Here is a 6,000-nt window from a genome sequence, read left to right as displayed (position 1 = left end):
GAATGTAAACTAAAGTTACACAAGCATTTTGACCACTGATCAGACGTACATAAATAAATCAAAAAAAGAGTAAAATGCATTTCAACTGTGAACTGACAAAATATAAAATCTGAATAAAAGATCCTTGCACATAATCAACGTTGCAGAAAAATAAAAACGTTTGGTCCGTGAGAACCGAAATGAAGAAAACTAAAAAACATATAATCCAAGACAAATAAGAATCCACACTTCAAATCATTACTTGCAGAAATGAATTTTGGTAGGGTAAAGCTAGTAGGGTGTGAACTTCCGTGGATTCCTGCAACCTGCCTTGTTATGACCTGTTTCCTTGCAATTGCTGCAACGAACTTTCCTCTTCACCTTCTTCTCACCTTTACTTATAATCCTTTTCCCTGGTGGTCTACCTGGTTGCTTCTTCACGGTAGGCGGGTTGACAGTGTCGTCTGGATGATATTCAACAGGCCTGTTGTAGTTGGGAATCGGCTGGATGGCATGCATATAAGTCTTCCTAAAATAGTCGCTTGTAAAATACGGTGAAATGAAATCAATAGCCTCACGTTTAATCTTGCGTATGGATGCAATAGCATGAGCACAAGGAAAACCATATACGCGCCACCTGGAAGAAAACAAAAATAATCAAAAAATCAGTTAGTTGCACATACAAATCATAAAACACTCAAAATTAGCTAGTTACAGGTACATATACATGATGTGTATCTTTAAGTTACACTTGCAAAATAGATGTGTAACTACTATTTAGACATGCATATATCTAATGTAACTGGAAGATACACATTCTAAAAAAAAATGAACATACAGAGAGAAGAAAAAGCATAAGAAACCAAACCTTTGACAGGTGCAAGTCTGGTGTTCGAGGTCCACCATGTGAGACCTTACGCTAAAAACTTCAAACACGGTAGGACTAGCAACCAATACTTCCCAAGCCAAACCTTCATCTTGAAGAGCCACAAGCTTTTCTTCATACTCAGGGGTTAATGGAGTCATCATATTAGCACCAATTTCACGACGCTCCGCCATCAAACACATTATTTTCCTCCTAATCTGAAAAGCAGAAAAAAACTCATGAATACATAAAGTGACAAACACATGAAATAAAAAGACAACAAAACAGCAAAACACACACACATTCAATTAACCTGATCAAGAAGAGCAGATGCAGGCATCTTCTTGTGAACCAGAACCCAGCTATTGACTGATTCTGCTAGAGTATGTTCGTCCATACCGACAACCTTTGAAATAGGCATTCACATATGCTTCAGGTGGGATTGCCTCGATGTAATCAGCCACCCAATCGCAGTTCAAGTCTCTAATCTTCTGTATGGCTTTCGCATGGTTTTCAGGTGAGAGTGCGTATGTCGCCTCTCGGAAATGGTCCATCACAAACGAGTACCTAGGATCATTTGCAGTGATGAGTATATTTTTCGTCAAATGATAGTAGCAGAAGCTGTGGAACCCATCTGGATAAACAAGTGGAACACCCTGCAAGAGTCCTTCATGGAGATCCGAAAGGAAGGTGATTGGACTCCCATCACAACCAAATTCAGTCAAATTCCTTAAAAACCACTCCCAGTTGTTGATCGTCTCAGAATCGACTAGTGCAAAACAAGGGGGAAAAATCCTACAAAAAAAATTATGCAGAATCGAAAGAATAATAAGTTTCACACAAACAGAAAACAATGTCTAAATACAAGTTCAAAATGCTAAAACAAATATGTAACTTAAGGTTACAGATGCTATTTTCTTAGTTACACACTGAGTAAAGTAATGTGTAACTGAGAGTTACACATGTGTAACTCTCAGTTATTTGTCAACTGAAGTTGTTCAAAAAAAAACATAAAAAAACATACCTTTACCACCATTGATCCCAGTAGCTGCCATCAAGCAACCTTTGAATGTACCAGTAAGGAAAGTAGTATCCAAGTATACCATTGGACGACAAAACCGGTACCCCTTGATGCATGCAGCAAATGCGCTGAAAATCCGTTGGAACTGTTTATTTTCACGTTCAAACTTTATCACACTACTAGGGTTGGTTTCCCTTATAGCATCAATATACCATACCAAGTGCGAGTAGGACTTGACATCGTCACCATAAATCGTCTCATAAACCTTTTCCCTAGCATTATATGCCTGATAGTACTCCATGTTAATCCCATAGTTGGTCTGGAAATCAGCAGCAATTTGCTTGGGCTTCTTGTGAGGATTTTTGCGAACTTCTTCCTCAATCAAACTAGACGAGAAGCTGGTGGAGTAAGTTTGGTTCAAGTTGCGTCCACCAGCACCACAAATGTTCTCAGGGTTATATGACCTGACCTGAAGAGGTTCATACAAAATATAAACAATTCAACCAAAACACAATATGGTGCAAAAAACATCATGTGTAAACCAAAGTTACACATACTGTAACAAAACATAACATATACTAACACTAGTACAAATCTTTACATTGGACACACTTAATCACCGTGTCCATAGGATTTTGGTCATGGATTTTTTTCACTCCAAAAATGTGGCATCAGGTGCCGAGACAAAAAGGTATCCCTATGGCTACATAAACTTTGAGTGGCTATAAAATATGATTTACCATGGCCATAACTCTAAAACCGTGTCTATATGGTACTCAATATTTTTTTTTGTAGTTAAGCATTTTCACTATCACCATGGCCATAGGATCCTTATAGACACACAATTTAATTATATGTGGCTAAAGTTTACCTTAAAGTCACGTGAATTTTATTATAGCCGTGGCCTTTGTCATCAATTGGACACGCAAAATTCATTTTATCATGGCCAATTCATGAGTTGTAGTCACACTAATTTTTCTCAACCATGGACATCTCTATCATTTGGACACACGGAAAATAATTTAACATGGCTAATACATGATTTGTAGTCACGTTTAATCTATGGTACCATGGACATCCATATTTTTGGACACATGATAAACATTTTACATGGCCAATTAATAAGTTATGGCCACTAAATATTTGTAGCATCGTGGCTAAATTTTTTCGAAAGACACATCAAGTGTTTTGAATGTAGCTATTGTTCACCTTTTGGACACATCAAGTGTTTTCAATGTAGCTATTGTTCACCTTTTGGACACATAGGATACCACAAACCATGGCGATAACCTTTAAAATGACACAAAACGTATTCAACGTGGTAAATATTAGCTTTTAGTCACTCGAGAAAATTTCAATTTTATTGCTCAATTTATCTTCAGGGACCTATTGGCCCCTCTTTTAATGTAGCTAATGGTTAACTTTTACCTACCCTTATCTGAGAGAATATGTAGTCAGAATTATTAATATATCAAAATTGATATAAAATATCTTTTATTAATCACATGAGGGAAACATCACATATCTTTGATAAGTTTAGTAGTAAGCAGAACTCGGAAAAATCACCATTTCAGATGGAGATTCAATAATTAATAATTCACATAGTAAATCCATAGTACCACGACTATATATTTATCTGTAACTAGACTGTTGTACTCTTCATTTTCTTACTATTTCTCATATTCTTCAGTTCCCCATAATGCAGATCCGAAGCTTTAGCAATCTTCTTAATCTTCTTGGTCTTTGGGTATGTCATCATACTTATCTTCTTAGTGTTCTTAAGCTTTAGTCCACTCTCTTGACATCATCATGAAACTCAAATTATAACTCATTACTTTGGAACAGTTGTAGCTATCAAAGCCAGCACTTGTACCAGTCAAAGCTAACACTGATACCCCAGGAACATGGTTCCTTACAGACGAAAGGTTGGGATAGCTGGGCCTGAAGAAGTGCAGGGAAAAAATATTGAGAGTTTGAGACTACAGATAGAGTATGATGATAAACTACTGAAACTGATAGATTCGAATGTCATTCCCGCTGTTAAGCAAAACTAAGAACAAAAGTTCTTCATCCTGTTTGGTGCATTACCTTGTTATGTCGTCATCACATACTACTTAATAGCTCCGAGATGCGCATCTGATAAAAAACACCATCCCCACATGGAAATGACAAACTCTACCATAAATGAAGTATCCATCTTGACAAACTGATTGAACATAATTACATGTATATGGGTAGACAGTCGAATATATACATACCTCACCTATGAAAAATAGATTCAGTAAACCTCTAGGATATAGCTTGGTCTGCTTTGACGATGAGATTCAATAAATTAACCTTGAGGTGTTGCAATAAGTCCTGGAAGTAACCTTAACACGGCTCTCGGAAGTTGAATCTAATGACAAAACCAGAATATACAAGTCAGAATATATATGTTCTAAGTTTACCTCCCTTTACAGTTTTATGTTTAAAAACATAAATATCCAACACCATGATCAAATTTAACCCCATCGTAGTTCTACTAAGCGTATATTCTTGGGTGTTTCACATACCAAAAAGGATAAAGAAGTTACCCTTTTCCCGATTTCTAATGTTTGAGTGGATGACATATATTCTACAATAATCCTTTTTTCTTTAGTGTCATAACTTGATTTTCCTGTTAAAGCATGACATCGATATGATTATATATAACCCTTCATAGCCGAAAGAGAACTTCAGATAAATAGACAGATTTGATATAAATAAGAGAGATTGCATGCATACTACCAAAGTTGTCAAAGGAATTCAAAAGAGCAACATAAACAGTTGGAGTGAACACAACATGAACTGACCTCTTCTGTAAGCTTGAAATTTTTAACCATCAGAAATGCATAAATATGGAAAAATGCTTTCGCCTAGTAGTGGAGAAAAGCAAGACCAAAACCTATTTTTGCGAGGGACGGTATCTGGCAACACAGGGACTTCCCCCTCTATGACACAAAAAATCCCTACATTAAAATGAGATAGAAAAAAGATCAAGTATAAATTTATAGAGAGACCAACTATCTATAGGATGCGTTATATACAGAGGCCTTTTTCTCAGAGTGAGATGTGCACACAAAGCGTAATGTATGTTTTAGACAACTATAGAAAGCCACAACGAATATCTTTACCTTTTTAACCTACAACACCAAGCCTGAACTTCAAAAATTCCCTACTCTTGGAGGATTTTTCCTTATATTGACGCTCATGTGATAAAGTTCATTGGTTTCTGGGTCCCCAATCTGATTTATAACTTGTGTCATATACCTATCCAATTTATGCCTAACCTAAGCTGAACCTTAAACAACTAAAGAAAGAACCTTCGAATCACTTTTGCAGATACATTTAGTTTTATAACCTTTTGTCGGTCAATAGGTAGTTCAATAAATAGGGATGTAATCCCTCTTTCAAGCATAAAAAGACACTGTGTAGACGCGAATTTTGTGGCAGTTCAGCATTTAAAACAGCTGTTTTGATTCCAAACTGTGACAATACGTGATTGAGTCAATTATAACCGAAGAAGTGAAGAAAGCGTATCAACAAAACAAGAAAAATTGCTTTTGGAGTAGATTTACACCTTACCTGTTCTAGAAAGAGCTTCAGAAACCCATATCAATAGTTCCAACTTCAAGAGTGACAGCATGTAGAGTTGCTTATCACGAGTACTGCATGAAATCTGCCAGCAAAAGATGCACAAGATGAGTTCTAAGATTTCATCTTCATGTGTGGCATACCCTTACTCTTTTAAAATAGAAATACTAATAAACTACTGGCTCACCCAGAACTGTTGAACGTTTTTTGGAATCATCTCATCCTTGACATCTCCAACTTCGAAAAGAGTCAAAATAACTGGACTGTGCAGCACAAGCTTTTCCAGCTTCTCAACATCAGCACTGCCAAAGTCACGTAAAACAAAATAAGAAAATTGCATTATAGCTAAATATGTATATTCATACCCGCTAAAAAAATGTTGTCAGTATAAGCAGTAGAAAAAACTGCAAAGATATAATTTATGCAAGTGGGCAATAAAAAATCACAAGAGATCAGTAGACTTTCCCCTTCTTAACATCCTTGTCTTTGGGTCTGTACTTCAGCAGCATCTTGAAAAGATGCG

At 36.4% G+C, this 6,000-nt stretch overlaps 1 long non-coding RNA gene across 1 annotated transcript; it reads left to right on the top strand.

Moving 5' to 3' along the window:
- Positions 1-3,550: 3,550 nt before the first annotated feature.
- On the top strand, positions 3,551-3,994 carry LOC113292936. The gene is made up of 2 exons (XR_003331954.1): positions 3,551-3,612; positions 3,711-3,994. It is a non-coding gene; the product is annotated as an uncharacterized LOC113292936 (long non-coding RNA).
- The last annotated feature ends 2,006 nt before the right edge of the window (positions 3,995-6,000 follow it).

The sequence above is a fragment of the Papaver somniferum genome, chromosome 7 (genome assembly GCF_003573695.1).
Source record: "Papaver somniferum cultivar HN1 chromosome 7, ASM357369v1, whole genome shotgun sequence".
NCBI lineage: Eukaryota > Viridiplantae > Streptophyta > Magnoliopsida > Ranunculales > Papaveraceae > Papaver > Papaver somniferum.
This window is presented reverse-complemented; position numbering and strand designations above follow the sequence as displayed.